The sequence below is a fragment of the Magnolia sinica genome, chromosome 7, assembly GCF_029962835.1.
Source record: "Magnolia sinica isolate HGM2019 chromosome 7, MsV1, whole genome shotgun sequence".
NCBI lineage: Eukaryota > Viridiplantae > Streptophyta > Magnoliopsida > Magnoliales > Magnoliaceae > Magnolia > Magnolia sinica.
In genome coordinates this window covers 21,045,609-21,066,771 of record NC_080579.1, presented here as the reverse complement: position 1 = coordinate 21,066,771, position 21,163 = coordinate 21,045,609, and the positions used below count along the sequence as shown (strand labels likewise).

Below are 21,163 nucleotides of genomic sequence, written 5' to 3'. Positions count from 1 at the left end.
TGGCCACGGAGGTTTAGGGATTTTCACCCAGGGACATGTATGACGCCCGTATGCTAGAACCAAACATTTCTAGTGTCCTATTTGGCCATCCACGATATGCCTGTGGAAGCTACGGCCCTAATGTCGCTAGGGCATACAGTAATCATAATGTGAGATGCATGAGTCATACAATCCAGTCATGCATCAGTCCTACACATACCGTGTGCTCATGTGAGATAACCTCCACCTATCAGGGAGTCTCATAACAGCATGCTCAATGACATATGCAATGATCAACCACCTCTCATAACAAACATGCAGATGATGCATATGGGCATGTATCATGATGCTATGCTGTCACATACTCATAACTGGTATCCACAACTAGCATCGATAATCGACCTCGACCATGTGGACACTTAACCAACATTGCCCCCAAGGAATGGCCTACATAGAGTCAAACATATAATGCGCCTACGGCCTCACACAAGGGCCTAATATACAACACAATGGGTCTTACTTAAGGGCCACATATACACAACAGGTGGACCCTGCTCATGAGTCTAATACATATCACAATGGGCCTTGCCCATGGGCCATGAATACATCACAATGGGCCTTGCCCATGGGCCTCAAATATAGTACATGTGGGCCCTACACATGGGTCTTGAATACATCAAATGGACCATGCATCATAGGCTTAATACATATCACAATGACCCTCAACTATGGGTCACATATACATCATATAGGTCTTGACAATCGGCCTTGGCAATTGAATTCGATACTCAGAATCGGCCTCGACAATCGGAACCGGCCAATACAATCGACCTCAACAAATTGACACCGATAATCTACATTGATAATTAGTACCGACAATCAGCATCGATAATCAACACCGACGACCGGTCACATTGACAAGACTGGGTCCATAGATGAACATCTGATCAACCATAATATAAAGATCAGCCCTCGACCGTGGTTATATCAAATCTGGTAGCATGGAGCCATCCCTCCATGGTAAATGGGGTGGGTTAACCCACGAAGAGAATGAGCCTAACAAGGCCTAAGGGAAGGTCACAATGTGGACATCTAACCGTCATTGCCCAACAATGTGGACATCTAACCAACATTGCTTCGAACGAGTGACCCACATAAGGCCAAACATATAATGGGCCCACGACCTCACACAATGAACTCATAAATCAAGCGGGTCGCATCACATGGGCCTAATGCACATCGCCATGGGCCGCCTCACATGGGCTGGAAATACATCTTAATGGTCCTCATCATATGAGCAAGAATATATCACAATGGCCTCACTAAATGGGTCGGAAACACATCACAATGGGCCACAATGTATGGGCCGAGTATACATCTCAATGGGCCATGACTCATGGGCCCCATTACATCATAATGGGCCGTAACCCGTTGGCCTCAAATACAGTAAGTGGACCACATCAATGGGCCTCATACACATCAAGTGGGTTGCATCATATGTGCTATACTAATGGGCCTCGCCCATTGGCCTCGGATATATCACAGTGGGCCATGTCTCATGGACCTAACAAGACAAACAGATGGCCCGCACATGAGCCAAACACATCATAGTGGGCTACATACGTCACAATGGGCCGCACTAATACATCAAGGTGGGCCTCATTTTATGGGTCGCACCCAAAATCATTTCAATAGTTGTAGGTATAACATGTGTATTATTACACCCATGGCCCACGTATGATGATCAGCACTGTCCAACATATCCATGTAAATCGGAGCCAACCAAACATTGTCCAACACTATCCCAACATTATGGATGGTGTGGATACAAAATACGTACATCTAGGTGGGCCGCACAAGTGGACGGTATGGTAAAGTACACACAACATGGTGGGCCTGTACAGTGTAGGCAGGCCCAGCACATGCAGCAAGCAGGCCCTGCGCCATGAAGACGGGTAGACAGTGCGGATATAAAATGCATACATCGGGGGGGAGAGTCCCACCATCCAGCGGGCTAAATGGTGCTGATATACAATACATTTATCATGGCGGAATCACACATTGAAATGGGCCTTATATACATCATATTGGACCTCGACTCGTGGGCCACAAATACATCTAATGGACCACATCACAGGGACCTCATATATAACAGGGTGGGCCTTAATAATGGGCCATAACATGGTAAGTGGGCCACACCACATGGGCCACATGTATATCAAATGAGCCACACTCAAATATAAGTGGTGATAATGATCTCCACTACTAAAATTCCTAAGGCCCGCCATAACATTTATTTCCCATCCAATCTAATCATAAGATATCAAGAATTTCAAAGGTAGCCGTTCAATCCTCACCGTGCACTATGGTCCACTCTGTCTTATTTCGTCCCAAACCTTAAAATCATTTTTCAAAAATGGTTGGACGGTTGGATGAAACACATGCATCATGGTGGGATCACACTACAATGGGCCTTATGTACGTCCCATCGGGCCTTAACCCATGGGCCTCCAGTACATCAAATAGGCCTCATACATGGGTCTCGTATATATATATCAAGGTGGGCCTCAACAACGGGCCACAAATGCATCAAGATGGGCCTAGTCACATGGGCCTTGCATACATCACAATGGGCCTCATAATATGGGCCCTATACAAATCAAAGTAGGCCTCAACAAGGACCACCAATACATCAAGGTGGGCCTCAACAATGGGCCTTAAATAATCTCCAAAATGGTTGGACGGTTTGGGTGAAATACAAGCATCATGATGGAGCCCACACTAATGGAGAATGTGGATTACAATACATACATAAGTGGATCCCATGTGGGGCCTACCATAATGTTTATTTTCCATCCAACCCATTGATAAGGTCAGTCAGACTAGGGCCCAAAGTAATGTTTATTTGCCACACAACCTGGGCCCACTTTAATATTTATTTTCCACCCAACTTGTTCATAAGGCCACGTGGGCCAAAGTAGGGCCCACTATGATGTTTATTTGCCATCCAGACTGTTCACGGGTCGGGTCACGTGGACCATGGGCCCACGGTAATGTTTATTGCCGTCCGACCTTTTGATAGGGTCTCATGGTTAGGGAGGGGGGCCCATTGTAGCGTTTGTTTATTATTATTATATATATATATATATTTTTTATTTTTTTTTCACCCAACCTGTTGATTGGGTCATATGGACAGGGAGCCCACTGAAATGTGGTCCCCAAATCCAGTCCACCCATTATGTGTGTCCCACTGGACTGACGGTCCAGACCAAGTTTCAGCAACAACCAAAACTCAGGTAGGCCCCACCGAATGATTTCTATATGTTTTAGGCATGTCTTCATGATTTTAGATGGTATGGCCCACCTGAGTTCCATATACGGTTGATTTTTGACAGGGGGCCCATTGCCCCAAGGGCCCACCCAATACATGGCGTTGATGTTCGAAACGCGTCACGGTGGGGCCCACAGCTGGGCCGTGAGGCCTAGTCCACTTGTCTACCCGCTAGCGCAGGACGCTAGTGCGTGCGTCCTTGGGCGGTGTCAGCGACGGCAGCAGTAGCTGCTGCCTAATTTTTTTAAAGGAAATTTTATAGATTTTCTGGGGTAGGGCCCACTTTAGATTGATCCGACCCATCCATTGTATTCTACGGCCCATGATCGACCAAATGATACCAATATGCAATGTGTTTTTGGCGAATAGGAGGGTCAAAGTGAGTTTCAATGGTAATACCGCTATTTCCTATGATATGGCCCGCTTGATTGTCAGATCAGCCTCATCTTTTGGCTCAATGCCTAAAATGAGCTGAGAAGTGAAATGGGCGGCGTGGATTTTATACATACATCAAGGTGGGGCCTGCACGAGCGGCGACCCACCTCCAAACACTATTCTTCTTCCTCTCCTTTGCTTGTTAGTACACCACCATGTCAGTACATGCACACCACGTTAGCCACTCCCTGTCTAGCGTCCCCTGGACGTTGGACAGCATGGATATAACACAATCATCATGGTGGGTCCTACGTGTAGGTGGCCCACGTGTCACCAAGGTGAGTCCCACATGAACGTGGCCCACCATATTTAAATCAACTTGATATTTGTGTGTTTCCACCACTATAAGGTAGGGTCCACATGACTTGTACGGTTGGATAAAACATACCTCAAGATGGGATTCATCCAAGTGGGCCACACATCACAAAAAAATGAGAAGGAAAAAGAAAGGAGCACCCACCTTTGATCTGCTTGGACCTCTTCTTTCATCAATGCATCCTAGAGCTCCAAAGGGTGCATTTGAACGGTGGAGATTGATTTTGGAGAGTGGGATTGGGTGGTAGAGAGTGGGCCACACCAAGCTCCTCCATGGAAGCCATGGACGTTGGAGCTCTTGGGGTTGTTTGGAGATTGAGAGAGAGATGAGAGAGAGAGAGGAGTGAGAAAGAGATGGGTGATGGGAGAGAGGGATGGTGCATGTTGACTTTTGGGTGAAAAAGGAATGGGTGTCATGCCTTGTTGGTGAAAAGGGAATGGCTAAGTAAGGTTGTGTACTTAGACTTGATTAATGGATTGATGTGACATTTAGGCTAGAGATTCTCTTAGAAATTACGACACGCGGTGTTTTCTCAAACCGAACGCGGGCCCACATTTCCTGGCCTGAGTATCGCCTCGGTGAGCGAGACGCGGCGTCGGAATCGCAGCGACTGCGCGTTGCAAGGGTATATGTCTCGGGTCGAGCTGACTCTGAAATACGGGATACCACTCGGGGTCGCGTGCAACTGCCAATAAAAGATCGCGGGCCCCGAAATTTCACCGGGAGGACCACGGAAGCCTAAGGGACGGTACAGACTAGAATATGGGGCTTACACACATGGACGTGGCTTACATTTCATCAAGGTGGGTCCCACATGAACGTGGCCCACCTGATTTGAATCAATCTGATACTTGTGTTTTGCCTTCATCTTAGTCATCCAATGGACCCGCTATAAGGTGGGCCTCATGATCGGACCGTCAAGATTGTCATGCACGTGGCGGCCACAAGACATCACACACAAGAGAGAGAGAGAGAGCTGGCGAGATAGAGGGACCTCGCCACTATGGGCCCCTCACTACATTGCATACATCATTGTGGGTCCCACAACAAGTGGTCGTAAAATTAAAATCAATGGTGGATCACCCATTTGTGGCCTCCTTCTTGTTCCCTTAGCCTCCTTAGCTCATATGCTTAACTTTTGATGGTGGATGATGGAGTTTTATTGGTGGGGATGAGAGATTGGGTGGTAAAGAAGTAGGCCACACTTGGCTTGCTCTTGGAAGGGTTGGACGTTTGGAATTTTTGTGGCTTGAAAAATGAGTTTGAGAAATGAGAGAGGGAGAGGTGATAGATTGATAAGTGATGGGTGTTGTACGGAAAGGGGATGAAGAGGTATGAGTGTGTTTGAATTTTTGTAAAAGAGGAATGGTTAGGGGAGAGAGAGAGTTGACTTGTGGAAAAAGGAGGGATGGGTGTTGGTACTTGAGGTATAGTGTGTACTTGATTGATTGATTAGTTGATTGGTGGGACATGTTGTAAAGATTCCCTTGAAATTCCCAACGCGTGGTGTTTCTTTGGAATGAACACGTGCCCACATCTCCTGGTTTGGGTATCGGTTCGGTGCACGAGTTGTGACGACGACGTGGTCGCTAAGATAAACGTTTCAGGTCAAGCCAACTTTAGTATGCAGAACTGAGCTTAGGATCGCACGCAAACGTCGGATACTGGTTGAGGGTTGCCAGAATTCGACCGGGAGGACTGCGGAAGCATACAGAATGGTACGGTCTAAGATACGGGTCTTACAACTCTCCCCTCCAAATAAAAATTTCATCCTCGAAATTTACACAATCATTACAAGTAGACATAACTCATAAGGAAGAAGAAACATCGCAACATCATATAAAATTAGAGACAACATACAAGATACAACATATTATTAATCATCAAAGAGATGGGGATAACGCTCTCGAATCTCGGCCTCGCACTCCCAAGACGCCTCATCAATAGAATGGTGACCCCAATGAACTTTCACCAAGGGAATGACCTTGGTCTGGAGGACTTGCTCCTTCCGATCAAGGATACGAACTGGCTGCTCAATGTAAGAAGCGTCCTCACGAAAACTCTAGTGGCTACCAATCAATAACAGGAACGATGTCTGACCCACACTTCCTTAGCATAGAGACATGGAAAATGTTGTGGACGACTAACAACTGAGATGGTAAGGCAAGCCGATAGGCCACAATGCCAATGCGCTCAGTGATCTTGAAAGGTCCTATAAATCGAACTATGCCCTTAATAAGCGAGACCTTGAGATACACATGGTCTCTTATAGCAAACTCCAAGGGACGCCGCCGGTGATCAACAAAACTCTTTTGTCAGCTCTGAGCTGTGCACATCCTGTGCCTGATGATATTGATAGCCTCTGACATCTGTTGCACAAGCTCGGGACCTAAGAGACATCGCTCTCCGACCTCGGTCCAACAACTCGGAGATCTACATGGTCTACTATTCAATGCCTCAAAAGGAGCCATGCCAATGGTCACCTGATAGCTGTTGTTGTATGCAAACTCAGCCAATCACAGATGCTCATCCCAGCTACCCCCGAAGCCAATCACGCAGGCCCAAAGCATGTCCTCAATAATCTGATTGACCCTCTCGGTCTGGCCATCGGTTTGCGGATGATACGTGGTGTTGAGTTGCAAAATAGACTCCATCACTCTCTGAAAGCTCCTCCAAAACTGAGATGTGAACCTCGGGTCTCGGTAAAAAATGATTGAGACTAGAACGCCATATAGTCTCACAATCTCCTCGATGAATAACCTCGCAAGGCGGTCTAAAGGCTAAGTCGCATGAATCGCAAGAAAATGTGCCGACTTCATTAGACAATCAATGACGACCCAGATGGCGTCGTGACCACGCTGAGTCCTCAGCAAGCCCATGATAAAATCTATCGACACGTGCTCCTACTTCCACGTCGAGATGCTCAACGGCTGCAATGGACCAGGGGGTCTCTGATGATCGGCCTTGACACGCTGGCATGTGTCACACTCGGCCACAAAACTGGCAATCTGGTGCTTCATCCCCGTCCAAAAATATTGACACCTCATGTCTCGATATATTTTCATCGAGCTAGGGTAGATAGAAAACCGTGATCGATGTGCCTTGGTTATAAGATCTCAGCGCAACTTTGGAATATCCCCGATACATAATCGGTATCTGAAGTGAAGTCCACCATCAGAACCAATCTGCCAATCTTTCTGACTCTCAGATGCTGCCTCTGCTCGGTAATCCTGTAATGACTCGTCTACCTGTTGAGCCTTGATCACCCTACCGACAAGAGAGGGTTGAATCGACAGGCTCGATAGCTGAACGATAGAAGACTGCCGACTAAAATCGAAGTCATACTCTGTTATATCCTCGAGCATCCTCCACTTCTGAATCATCATATGTGCCGCCAGGCCTCTTTGCTGATGGCTGAGGGCATCTGTCACCACATTCGCCTTGCCTAGGTGGTACTGGAGGTCAGAATCATACTCATTCAGAAGCTCCATCCATCGTTTGTCTCATGTTCAGCTCAGACTAAGAGAATAGATACTTCAAGCTCTTGTGCTCGGAGAAGAGCTCGAACTTGACCCCATGGAGAGTGTCTCCACACCTTCAGTGCGAAGACGACTGCTGCCAGCTCTAAATCATGTGTGGGGTAATTTAACTCATGGACCTTGAGCTGACGAGATGCGGAGGCTATAGGCCTGTCGTGCTGCATTAGGACAACACCTAAACCAGTACATGAGGCATCGGTAAATACAACAAATCCATCACTCCCAGAGGGAAGAGTGAGGACAGGAGCGGATGTCAGACAATCCTTTAGCTCTATGAATTTCTGCTCACATGCGTCAGTCCAAACAAAATCTACACCCTTTCGAGTCAACCTGATCAATGGGGCTGCAATACGGGAGAAGCCCTCAATGAAACGCCGATAGTATCCCGCTAAACCAAGGAAACTGTGGATCTCAGACGCAGTCGTGGGTTGGCCCCACTGATGCACTGCCTTAACCTTCGAGGGGTCCACTGCGACACCCTCCCTCGTCACCACGTGACCGAGGAACTTCACCTCCTCTTGTCAGAACTCGTACTTCTCCAACTTCACATACAGCTGGTGGGCACGGAGGGTCTGCAATGTGTTCTCCAGATGCTGCATATGATCCTTATGGGTCCTAGAATATATTAAAATGTCATCGATAAAGACCACAACAAACTGATCGAGATATGGACGAAAGACCTCGTTCATCAACTGCATGAAGACCGCGGGTGCATTGGTCAGTCCGAAGTACAACCTGAAACTCAAAATGACCATAACGCGTCCTGAAAGCCGTCTTCGGGATGTCCTCCTCTCGGACTCGAATCTGATGATAACTGGAATACAGGTCAATCTTCGGAAGGAACTGTGAACCCTGTAGCTGGTTAAACAAATCATCTATCCTTGGGAGCCGGTACTTGTTCTCAATCGTGACCCGGTTGAGCTCACGGTAATTCACGTAAAGCCTCAACGAGCCATCCTTTCTCCTGACGAAAAGTATCGGCGCTCCCCACGGAGAACTGTTCGGATGGATAAATTCCAACTCTTGCAACTTGTCTAATTGCCACTGCAGCTCTCGCAACTCCATTGGTGCCATATGGTATAGGGCCTTCGAGATAGGCGCGGTACCGGGCACAAGATCAATCTGGAACTCAATATGATGACGCGATGACAAACCCGGAATCTCCTAAAACACATCGGGAAAATCACAAACAATCGGCAACTGATCAATACAAGCGGCAACAAGCTCTTTAACGGGGCATGAAATTAAGCAAGACAACGGCTCTCCTCTGGGCTCGGCAACAAACTGAAACTACGGCAAGCCTGGTATGTGGAACGTGACTGTCCTTGCGAAATAGTCCAAGATGGCGTAGTACTCGGCAAGCCAATCCATGCTCAAGATAATGTCAAAATCTGACATTGGCAACACATACAAGTCAGCGGGTAAGAAAATCTATCCCACTAACATGGGGTAAGATGAACAAAAGCGGCATAATAGTGTAGTTTTCCCTAAGGGTGTCGATACTGTCAATCCCTCACTAGCAGACTTTGTCGACAATCCAGTCGATCTACAAAAATCCTCAGACATAAATGAGTGTGAAGCACCGAAATCAAATAATAGTCGAGCAATGCATGCAGGGACTGGAAGTATACTCTTAACGACTCCTCCGGAGGATTGTGGGTTCTGTTGAGCAGCGTAGAACCTAGCCTGAGCTGGCTGGGGAGGTGCATTTCCCCTCTAAGGTCCCTGGTGCTGATGTTGCCTCTGCGGCGGCCTGTACTACTGTCTCTGCTACTGCTGGGGCCTCGGTAGCTGAGGTAACTGCGGTCACTGCTACTGTGTTGGAGGTTGCTGTTATAGTCGCTGCTGTGCTGGAGGCTGCTATGGCCCTCTCGAATGCTGTAGATGAGGGCGGGGACACTCATATACGTGGTGCCCAGTCCCACCACATCCATAACAAGTGCATATAAATGGTTGTTGGGGTGGCCTTGAAGGTGTCGTTGGTGCTGCTGGTGCTCTAGTAGATGGGCGGACCTTTTACCTCTATGGCCATTGATGCTGCTGGGAGCTACTGGAGGGGGCCTGCCTCGTCCGACCTCTCCTTTAATCTCGATCGCTCTACCCGCCGGCCCACTCAGTCTCGTAGATTTGGACCCTCCACACTACCGCCTGAAAGGTTGGGAGCTCATGCCCAATAACACGGCCTCGAAGACCGTAACGCAAGCCGTTCTCAAAATGGTGGGTCTTTTGCCCCTCATCATCAACCGAATATGGCACGAACCTCGATAGTGCCACAAAATAGGCCGCGTACTGTGCCATAGACATGTTTCCCTGCACCAGAGTCTTGAACTCTAACACTCTCTACCGGCGAATGTGGTCGGGGAAGTACTGATGGTTGAATCGGTCTATAAAATCCTCCCATGTCCAGACGAAATACTGCCAACCGAACTCGCTACTGGGTTGTACATGTCACATCGGAGCGCCACCTCTCAGTTGTAGTCAGATCTGGCTCACCCTGGAAACGTGGAGGATCGAGCTGTTTGAACTCTCGAATAAGGTCGCTCGCGCGCTCTTACTTTACCTGGGTTGGTGAAACAACTAGGTGCCTGCCCTGTCCCTAGAGCGCAGCCGTCACAGCCTGCAACATCTGCTGTAACTGGGAGGCACTCACAGGTACGGTCAAATCCGCATGGGTCTCAGGTGGAGGAATGACATCCTCAGGCAGTGGGCAAGAATCTCTGTGGGTGTAGTGGGAGTCGTAGGTGGTAAAGCTGGAGCCTCAGGTGGTGGAGCGGGAGTTGATCAGGTCACTCTCCTACACGGCATGTCCTATAGAAAAGAACAAAGGTGCCTATCAATCCTTGAAAACTCCTTAAGGCACATTAGAGGACTAAATTAGAAGGTTACGCACTCGGAACCTAATTGACCTAAACTCATCTAGATACTTGATGTTGTTCTGATTTGTTCCCAATTTATACTCTGATACCAACTTCTATGATGCCCCGAACTCAGAAACTAGGCTCACAAAATTTTCGATCGCTGAATTCGGCACCGACAGCCTCAGTAGTACCCCATTCTTAGCTCTTGGCACCCGTACACCAGGTTCCGATCTTAGGATCTTACAAGGAAGATTTTAAACATGATTTTGTTTCAGTATAAGCATAACCATAAGCATAACCCATGAATAATAACCACAAGAACACCATCACAAAATGCACTATGATTAAAAACTTTGAGTACAGTGTGTATGAAGGGAAATACAAGATAAAGATAATAAAAGAAACTCCAAAAGCTCAACTGCACACTCCAACTGTGATGAGGCAACAGCTGCATCCAGGCGTCACCTACACGCATCAATCATGCATAAGCTTATGAAAAGCTTAGAGGGCAGTATAAGTGTGTGCGCAATATAAGCATGCTCAAAATGCAAGGTCGTAGTAATGCGAAATTATGCTGATGAGTACATGAATGCAATCAGCCGTACCAAGGCTATACGGTGCAAGATATAAATGCTATCGGCCATATCGAGACCATGCGATGCGAGGTGCAACTCAAACATGCCAATCCTTATCCAAATCCTCATACAGCTCATCAGATATTAGTATAGTTCTTATTCTAGATAATCAATGGGGTTTAGTACACTCCAAATGACATTACCCCTTTTCCAGGGGCCCAATCCAAGTGAGCATAAGAAACCTCACTATTCGCTTGGCCAATAGTCTGCCAATGTTTATCCGGCACGTCGATAGCGGACCCATTCACGAGCTGGTAAAACTTCGCCTAGTAATACCCCTTATCCTCGGGCGGGTAAGGTCACACCCCTTTCCAAACGACAACGACACAGTGGGAGACGCAACCTCCTCGTATTCAGCCCTCGTGTGCTCATATATCCACTCATTCTCGACATTGGAGTCATCTTCTGGTACCATTAGGTTTAGGAATTTTCACCCAGGGACATCTATGGCGCCCTGATGCTTAGAATAATATTTTCGGTATCCAATCCGGCCATCCACGATGTGTCTATGAAGGCTATGGCCCGGATGTTGCTAGGTCATATAGTAATCACCATCACATAAATGCAAAGTGCATGAGTCACACTACCAGTCATGCAACAATCCTGCGCGTACAGCACGCTCATGAAGGGTAACTCCGCCTATCAGAGAGCTTATAAACAATCTGCCCGAAGGTGTATGTGTTCACTCCCCAAGTCTAGGGTTGTGATGTAGTAATGAACTCGGTGAGACCAAGGTCGAATCCCAATGGACTGATACCTGTACGTAATCTGAAACTAAATAGAACTAGAACTAGACTAAGATGAAATCTAAATTGAGTATAAATTGAGAAATATGATGAAATAATTATATAAAATTATAGAATTCAGGGAAAGGAAACTAGGGATTTATAGGATCCACTTGTAGAGATCAAGGAGATCTTAGGCTTGCTTCAAGAATCATGGAAATTAATCTGAACTTCCTCTGATATAATTTTAAAGAGATGAAAGGTCTATGAATTAGAATGGATTCCATCACCAAACCATGCCTAGGAGACAAAGCAAACAATAGAATTAAACTAATTACCAACCGATCATCATACTATGAAGGTTAGGAAGGGTACCGTCATCCGACCATGCTCAGGAGACGATGGTGAACAACATGGCTTCCTGATGTCATAAACATAAAAGGAAAGGAACTTGCTCAAAGCTATCGTAGACCCATTGTAATTTCAGTCATAACAGACCATTAAAAACTAAAAACATTCCCTTAATAATCAAACCACAATCAAGCTCAATTCGCAATTTAATAGTTAAATAAAAAAATAGAGTCTCCCATCTCACTACAAGCTTCACCTCTTAGCCGATCACGGGCATGATTAGGCTAAATCCAAAATAAACAAAAAGAAGAAGAAAAGAAGAAGAAAAGAAAAAGAAAAACCAAATAACTCTCTCTCGCTCTTTGCTCATGTCCAGCCGTAGATCCCTGCCAATCCCCCTCCAAAATCTCTTTCTCTCCCTTATAAGCAGCAGGGAAGGTCGAGTGCCAAAGGTAGTGGCTGAAATTTCCGCACTCCATGCGGAGGTTTTACGCAACAAAACCTCTTACGCAAGCCATTCTTGCACTGAACATTGGTGGGGCCAGTTATTGAGCTCAGACAGGAGATCCACTCCGTTCACCCGCTTCCTCGCGAGATTTCGACCGGAGATGGCTAGTTTTGAAATGTCATTGATGCAGCCAAAAGTAGTAATCACGCTGAAATTGGCGCAGGGCAGTCCGTTTGTGACCGTTGAAGCTAGCACATGTGTGTGCATGAATGCACAAGATCAACATGTGTTTGACTAGATTGAGGCCCTTTGCACGATGGACGGTGTGAATTGGAGAGCTAGCTTATGATGGTGGCCCACAAATAAAAATCGCAAGCTCTGTTGTGAAACAGAGCTTCTGCGAGCTTCCGCGAGCTTCCGCGTCTTCGCTCTGTGAAAGACGGTGGGCCCCACATTAATGGTTGCGAAGAAATCCATGTCATCCAATAGGTTCCCCACGAAAAACCATTCGGGAAGACCAAGTCCAGTTTGATTTCGGTGTGACCCACAAAACTTCACGTTACACCGTTCATCCCGCGTTTTGGATGAGCACTCCACACATTTGCTTGCATGGTGGAGAAGGGACACCTAGGCGTGGGTTTTGGTTGCCCCACGGGACAAATGAACGGTCCAGATCGTGGATTTGAATGAGTAGTGGGCCCCACTACTAAAAGCGGACGGACAATGTCCGTCCGCTATTACTGCAGAAGAAGAAGCCGGGTCAGCCCATCTTTGACCGAGCTGACCGTCCGGTGCACGGCCAGTGCGTATACACTATGTACATGCACTGTACATGTAGGGTCCATTGTGATGTTCGTGAGACATCTGCTCCGTCCATTTACCATGTCACCCCATTTAAGGTGTTGAGAACAAAATTGAAGCATTTTCAGATACCAGGCGGGCCCCAAATCACTGATTTATGGGCTGATCTGTCCGTTGGGCTACTTTCAGAGGGATCTAATGGCTGAAATTTGATGTGTACGGTTAGTTCATAATCATCAGGCCATATATAAAGTTTGAAGCCGATCAGATGGTGGGAACCTTGCGATCTTATATTATAGACGTCTTTCAGGCCTGTTTGAAGTGAGTGGCTGGAATTTCTCTAATCTCTGGTGTGTAAATCCTCAATCTTGGTCCCATGGAGTCCCGTCTATTGCCTTGGTGATGCCAGAGTGTCAAATCCATACCTTTAGCATCCTTTTCAATCCTTACTCGTCAATTCTCCTTGCATCACAAACACGATTAAAATAAACCGTTAAGCAGTACCATGTTCATAAATCTAGGCAACAACTGGGGTCTGATATGCAATATTTGACCCTCAACACAATCCTCAACCAGCATTTTGCTAGTCTCGAGCAAAGTATATGAAAAATAAGTTGAGAATTACGAGACAATTCTTGTGAAACCGAGTGATATTTTGAAAAACAATTCAGATACGAAAAATCTAAGATTCATGAATGCTGGGCATAATTTTCTCCTAGACGCAAGCACACGGTAACTTCATAATTAAGTTCAAAATATTATTCTGTCAATTAGAACAATTCTAAACATTGAATTCCATGGATGTTAATCTCGACTTATCAACATTAAGATTCACCTCTCTATTTAAGGATATCATTGGTAACCAATAAGAGAATTCATGATAACCAAAACTTGCCTCACACATTATCTTTTTATTCTCATAATTTTTTATTTTTTTCATTAAAAGTAACGCCAAGAAGGGGAATCAAATCCTCACCTACAGGGAGCAAACCTAAGGTAAAGACTGTACACCCAACTCTTTTTCAAATATCATCCATGGGGAATCGAATCCTCACCTATAGGGAGCAAACCTATGGTAAAGACTGCTCGCCCAATCCATTTAATTTTCCAAGTTGGTTCCTTTCATGTTTAGTGATTACCAAGTTAATCCTTCAATATCGAACTAAACCCTTAATGTGCAAGCGAGATGTGTTTTGTAAAATCATGACTCAATCAATGTTTACAACTTTTAATTCCGGATTAACAATTCAAAATTAATTGTGAAATCTACAAGATACTGAATCCAAGAGTCCTAAATTACCAACATTATATATCTTGAAATTCACAAGAAATTCCAAAAAAATTAAAAAATTTCACAATTTTTGCTCAAGACCAAGAAAACACTGATTAGGAAACCTAATCTCCTACCCTCAACCTAAAATCTACATTATCCTTAATGTAAAAGAAATAAGCATGCAATGCACATGGGACAACGAAAATATAAGAGGAGTGATGGAAGATAGTACCTGGACGAAAGAATCAAGAAGCTTTCCAAAAATATCTACGTAAGAGCGAGTCAGCACAAGAGAGAAACCAACAAAAGTAAAATAAAAATAACAAAAAAAAAATTCTACCTACACCACTTTCGTAGGTGCTCTCGATTATATTTAGCGATGCAACAAGCCTTTAAACCCCTAGGTTGCCCCTAGTGGACGAGTTATAGTCTCGTGAGGGTTTACAGCAATGTTACTCACAAACATTGAACTAACTAACTAAGAAAATGAAACGGAATGAAAAGCTGAGTTGGCTCCCAGGAGCGCTAAGTCTACTGTCTATCCTAAAACAGCATAAAGGAAACTACCCTAGTCCTATGAAAACAAGGAAACCTACCTATACCTCCATCAGACTAGGAGATCAATCCTGGTAGGTAAACAGGATTAGTCAGAGGTATGGACCTGTCCTCTGAATCAAATTTCTCGACAAATGGCTTTAAGTGATGTCCATTTACTTTAAACTCCGTGTCATTATCAGGATCTCTTATCTCAACGGCCCCATGAGGATACGCAGTGACCACAATGTAAGGGCCAGTCCAACGAGATCGAAGCTTACCTGGAAAGAGATGTAATCGAAAATTATACAAAAAGACTTTTTGACCAGGTGTGAATGATTTTTGTAGAATACGTTTGTCATGAAATGCCTTCATTCTATCCTTATAGATTCTCGAGTTCTCGTATGCGTCGTTTCGGATTTCTTCGAGTTCATTCAACTGAAGTTTGCGTAGCGAGCCAGCGTTGTCCAGATTGAAATTCAATTTTTTGATTGCCCAGTAGGCTCTATGTTCCAACTCCATATGTAAGTGGCAAGCCTTCCCATAAACAAGTCTAAAGGGAGACATTCCAATAGGGGTTTTAAACGCAGTATGGTAAGCCCATAAGGCATCAGTCAATCGGATTGACCAATCCTTACGGTCAGGGTTAACCATTTTCTCCAAAATGTGTTTGATCTCCATATTGGAAATCTCAACTTGTCCACTTATCTGTGGGTGATATGTGGTGCTCACCTTATGAGAGATATCGTATTTCTTCATTAAACTCTCGAATGGCCTATTACAAAAGAGTGAGCCCCCATCACTAATGATAGCTCGAGGCGTTCCGAATCGGCAAAGGATGTTCTCTTTTAGGAATTTAATGATCATGCGATGGTCATTATTCCGACACGGAATCGCTTCAACCCATTTAGTGACATAGTCTACAGTGAGCAAAATATATAGATTTTCAAAAGATTGGGGGAATGGTCCCATGAAATCAATGCCCCAGCAATCAAATGCCTTGATGATAAGAATGAGATTCAAGGGCATCATATTTCGACGGGACAATGCTCCCAATTTCTGACAACGCTCACAAGCTTTGAAAAACTCATGAGTGTCCCTGAACATAGGGGGCCAGTAAAAGCCACACTGCAAAATCTTGGCCATGGTCTTTTTAGTAGAAAAGTGACCACCACAGGCTTATGAGTGATAAAAGGAGATGACACTCTGATGCTCATCGTCTGGCACACATCTCCTCAGGATTTGGTCTGGGCAATATTTAAATACATAAGGATCATCTCAGAAAAAGTTACATACCTTGGTAAAAAAATTTTCCTTATCTTGCACAGTCCAATGTGTCGATATGGAACCTGTGGCAAGATAATTAGCAATATCAGCGAACCAAGGTGAATGGGAGACTCTGAACAATTGTTCATCAGGGAACATGTCATTGATATGTGTCGTTTCAAGGGAATCAGAGGGATTAAGGCGAGAAAGATGGTTAGCCACTACATTCTCTACTCCCTTTTTATCTTTTATTTCTAGGTCAAATTCCTGGAGTAGGAGGATCCATCGTATCAAGCGAGGCTTAGAATCATTCTTAGAAAGAAGATACTTAAGTGCCGCATGGTCTGTGTAGATAATGATCTTGGATCCGATCAAGTAGGACCTAAATTTGTCAAAGGCGAACACTACGGCTAAGAGTTCCTTTTCTGTAGTTGAGTAGTTTACTTGGGCAGGATTTAAAGTCCTACTCCCGTAATGAATGACGTAGGGCCTCTTATCTTTTCTCTGACCTAGAACCGCTCCAAGAGCATATCAGAAGCGTCGCACATAAGTTCAAAAGGAATGCTCCAGTCGGGTGATTGTATGATGGGTGCACTAGTTAACATGCCCTTAAGCTTAGTGAAAGCTTCCTGACATGGCTCAGTCCACTCGTATGGTGCATCCTTTTGAAGAGATTACATAAAGGACAAGAGAAGAGACTAAAGTCCTTTATGAATCGCCTGTAAAATCCTGCGTGTCCTAAGAAGGATCGCACATCTCTAATGTTCTTGGGTGGAGGTAGGTTAGAGATAAGATCAATTTTTGCCTTATCCACCTCAATTCCTTTGGACGAGATAATATGTCCAAGGACAATTCCCTTATGAACCATGAAATGACACTTCTCCCAATTAAGTACCAAGTTCTTCTCTTCACATCTTTTCAGCACACATTTAAGACTTTCTAAACACTTGCTGAAAGATGAACCGAAAACAGAGAAATCGTCCATGAAGACGTCTAGATATTTTCCCACCATGTCAGAAAAGATACTCGTCATACAACGCTGAAAGGTGGCAGGGGCATTACATAATCCGAATGACATCCTTCTGTAGGCAAAGGTGCTGTAGGGACATGTAAATGTGGTCTTTTCCTGATCCTCAGGAGCGATTTCAATCTAATTGTAGCCCGAATACCTGTCAAGGAAACAGTAATAGGAATGACCAGTTAGCCTTTCCAAGATTTGATCAATGAAGGGTAAAGGAAAGTGGTCCTTCCTCGTGACGGTATTCAGCTTCCTGTAGTCAATGCACATTCTCTAACCAGTAGAAACTCTTGTTGGTATGAGTTCATTATTGGCATTGGCTACGATGGTGATCCCAGACTTCTTAGGAACCACCTGAGTTGGACTCACCCATTGACTATCGGATATGGGGTATATAATACCCACATCCAATAGTTTAAGAACATCAGCCTTAACCACTTGCCACATGTTTGGATTTAGTCTACATTGTGATTACCGAGCGGTCTTAACATTATCCTCAAGATATATGAGTGAGTACAAATTGAGGGGTCGATCCCCTTGCGGTCTGCTATCGTCCATCCAAGGGCTCCCTTATGCTCAATGAGAGTAGATATAAGCATACTCTCCTGTTCTTTCTCCAGGTGGGCAGAGATCACCACTGGGTATGTCTCATCTTGACCTAAATAGACATATTTCAAATTAGAGGGCAAAGGTTTTAGGTCAAGCTTCGATGGCTTGCGGTTAGGCGGTAGAGGCACTACATCAGTTTGGGGAGACTCTTCAAATTGTGGCCTCCACCAGTTAACTTTAAGTACCGGTGTAGTATCAAGCAAGGCACACGTCTCCCTAATCATATCATCATCAAAATCATGTGAGTGGCCCAGGCACGTCTCTAGAGGGTCAAAGGATAAGGTCAGAGGTGTCGTATCTTCCACTAAAGAGTTAATCATGTTAATGTCGTGGAAATCGTCATCATCCTCTAAGTTTCTGCCGTTATTAAAAAAGATGTTTGACTCAAATGTTATATTCCCAAAATACATAGTCATGACACCTTTCCTGCAATTAATAATTCCGTTTACAGTGGTAAGGAATGGGCAACCAAGAATGAAGGGGATCTGAGTGCTCATATTATTGATAGGTTCGGTGTCCAGGATGATAAAATCTATAGGGTAGTAAAATCTATCAACTTAGACCAACACATCCTCAATTATCCCTCTGGGTATATGAACAGAGCGATCAGCAAGTTGTAGTGTGGTTAGGGTGGGTTTTAATTCACCCAAACCTAACTATTTGTATACCGAGTAGGGAATCAGATTGATGCTCACTCTTAAGTCAAGAAGTGTGTGATCAATTCGATGGTCCTCGATTACACATGATATGGTTGGGCTACTAGGATCCTTAAATTTCTGTGGCACATCTTGCTTTAGGATGGCACTCACTTTCTCAGTCAAGAAGATCTTCTTTTGAATACTCTGCCGTCGTTTGGTTGTGCATAAGTCTTTCAAGAATTTGGCATATGAAGGTATCTGTTTTACGACATCAAGTAGAGGGATGTTGACTTTCACTTATTTCAACACCTCTAGGATATCCTCAGAGTTAGAGAGAGGTTTTAGTGCGACCAACCGTTGGGGAAATGGAGTAATTGGCTTTTATAGAAGTATCGGTTCTAATTTTTATGGGGCCTTACTAGATCCATTCTTGTTGTCCTCTTCTGGTTCTTGAGGCTTTTTGAGCCTAACCGGAAGGGTTTTATCAATGATCTTCCCACTCCTAAGAGTGGTGATGGATTTAGCGTGCCCCATTTGATTTGAAGAGCTGAGATCACTTATCTCATATTGCGGTTTAGGATTGGGGAGTGGTTGTGCAGGAAGCATCCCCTTTTCTATAACCGTCATACGTGAATCCATCTTTTGCATAAAGTCTCGCATTGCCTGGGTCAGCTCTTGCATGGAATTTTGAACCGGTTCTTCTTGAGGTTTCCCCTGATTTGGATTTTGATTGAAGAAACCTTGAGGGGTAGCAGTTTGTCCATTTCTCCAGCTAAAGTTTGGATGATTTTTCCAACCAGGATTGTACGTATTGGAGGTTGGTCCATTGAAAGGTCTTTGATAATTATTTACGGCATTGAATTGTTCATTCAACACTTCTCAAAAGGCGGGTATTGTAGGACAATTTTCAGTTGTATGAATGTTGCAATCACATATGCCGCAAACACTTTTATTAACCTAATCCTTCTTTCCTTCCATGGCCTCAACTTTCCTTATGAGCGTAGTCACTTTATACTTGAGATTATCTTCTTCTTTCAAGAGATACAATCCACCTTTCTCCTTTAATTGAGTCAGCCTAGACATGGTGTTTGATTTTGGGTAATAATCCCATGATTGTGTTTTTTCAGCAAGACTATCGAGGTAATCCTATATCTCGTCGACATTTTGATTAATGAATTCTCCATTACACATTGTCTCGACCATTTGGCGCATGGAAGATGTCAGTCCATCGTAAAAAAAATTTGTAATGTGCCACGTTTCAAAGCCGTGTTGTGGGCATGAACTGACTAAATCCTTGAACCTTTCCCAACATTGGTAAAATGTTTCATCCTCCTTTTGGGTGAAGTTCATGATTGCTTTTCAAGGGTAATCGTTTTATGATGTGGAAAAAAATTCTTTATAAATTTCCTTTGCATATCATCCATGTGTCAATAGATCTAGGACGCAGTGAATGTAACCACGTCTTAGCCTTCTCCTTTAAGGAAAAAGGAAAGAGTCTCAGCCTGACTGTGTCCTCAGACACATTTTGAAAATATAAAGTGGCTATGATCTCATCAAACTCTTTCAAATGTAGATATGGTTCTTCAGATTCAAGCCCATGGAACTTAGGAAGGAGTTGGATAACCTCTGGCTTGATGTCCATATATCCTGTATTTTCAGGAAAAATCATGCATGAGGGCGTACTCACCCCCGCTAGTTGTAAATAATCTCGTAAAGTACAAGGCGGAGGTGCTTGATGCACCTCATTCTCATCCTGAATGTCTTCCACCTTGGGTTGAGGTAGAAGAGGTTGGTTCTCAGCCATCACTTCAATTAACTCAGGGAATTTCGAGTGGTGTTTTGTCCTGTGATGGATATTTAACCCCTCAACCAATCCTCCTTCAGTCAAGAGACGTCGAGTATTGTCACAGGCCCACTTGGGCATGAAACACTCGCAGCCCTCAATCAAATTCGAAACCTAATCCTAAGAAAGGAAAAGAAAATCTAAAAAGAAAGAGAGGGTTGGAAAGAAGTTACCAAATTGGAGTCCCTAAGTTAAACACCTGCAAAATAAAACAAAATAAGTTAGATTCTAAAAAGAGAAGGGCTAAAATTCGAAAATCCTTAAAAAAGAAAGATAGCAGTAAACTGATTTCTAAAAGAAGGAATTCTTAAAAGAAAGTGGAAATTTCTAAAATAAATTAGGAAAGTCTTAAACTAGAAAGTAAGTTACTAACAGGAATCTGAAAAATAGAAAGTAGAGAAAGAGCTTACCAAATTAGAAATTTCTATCTTAAAAGCCTACAAATAGGAAAGTTAGTTTCTAAACAAAAATTCTACAAGTAGAAAATTTCTAAAAATAAGTTAGGAAACAAAGTTAGATTCTAAAAGAGTTAGAATTAGAAAGTTTCTAAAATAGGAAATCTAA

General features: G+C 44.2%; 1 non-coding gene across 1 annotated transcript; it reads left to right on the top strand.

The window, feature by feature from the left end:
- The first annotated feature begins 20,017 nt into the window (after positions 1–20,017).
- On the top strand, positions 20,018–20,123 carry LOC131252420 (small nucleolar RNA R71). The gene has a single exon (XR_009174441.1). It is a non-coding gene; the product is annotated as a small nucleolar RNA R71 (small nucleolar RNA).
- The last annotated feature ends 1,040 nt before the right edge of the window (positions 20,124–21,163 follow it).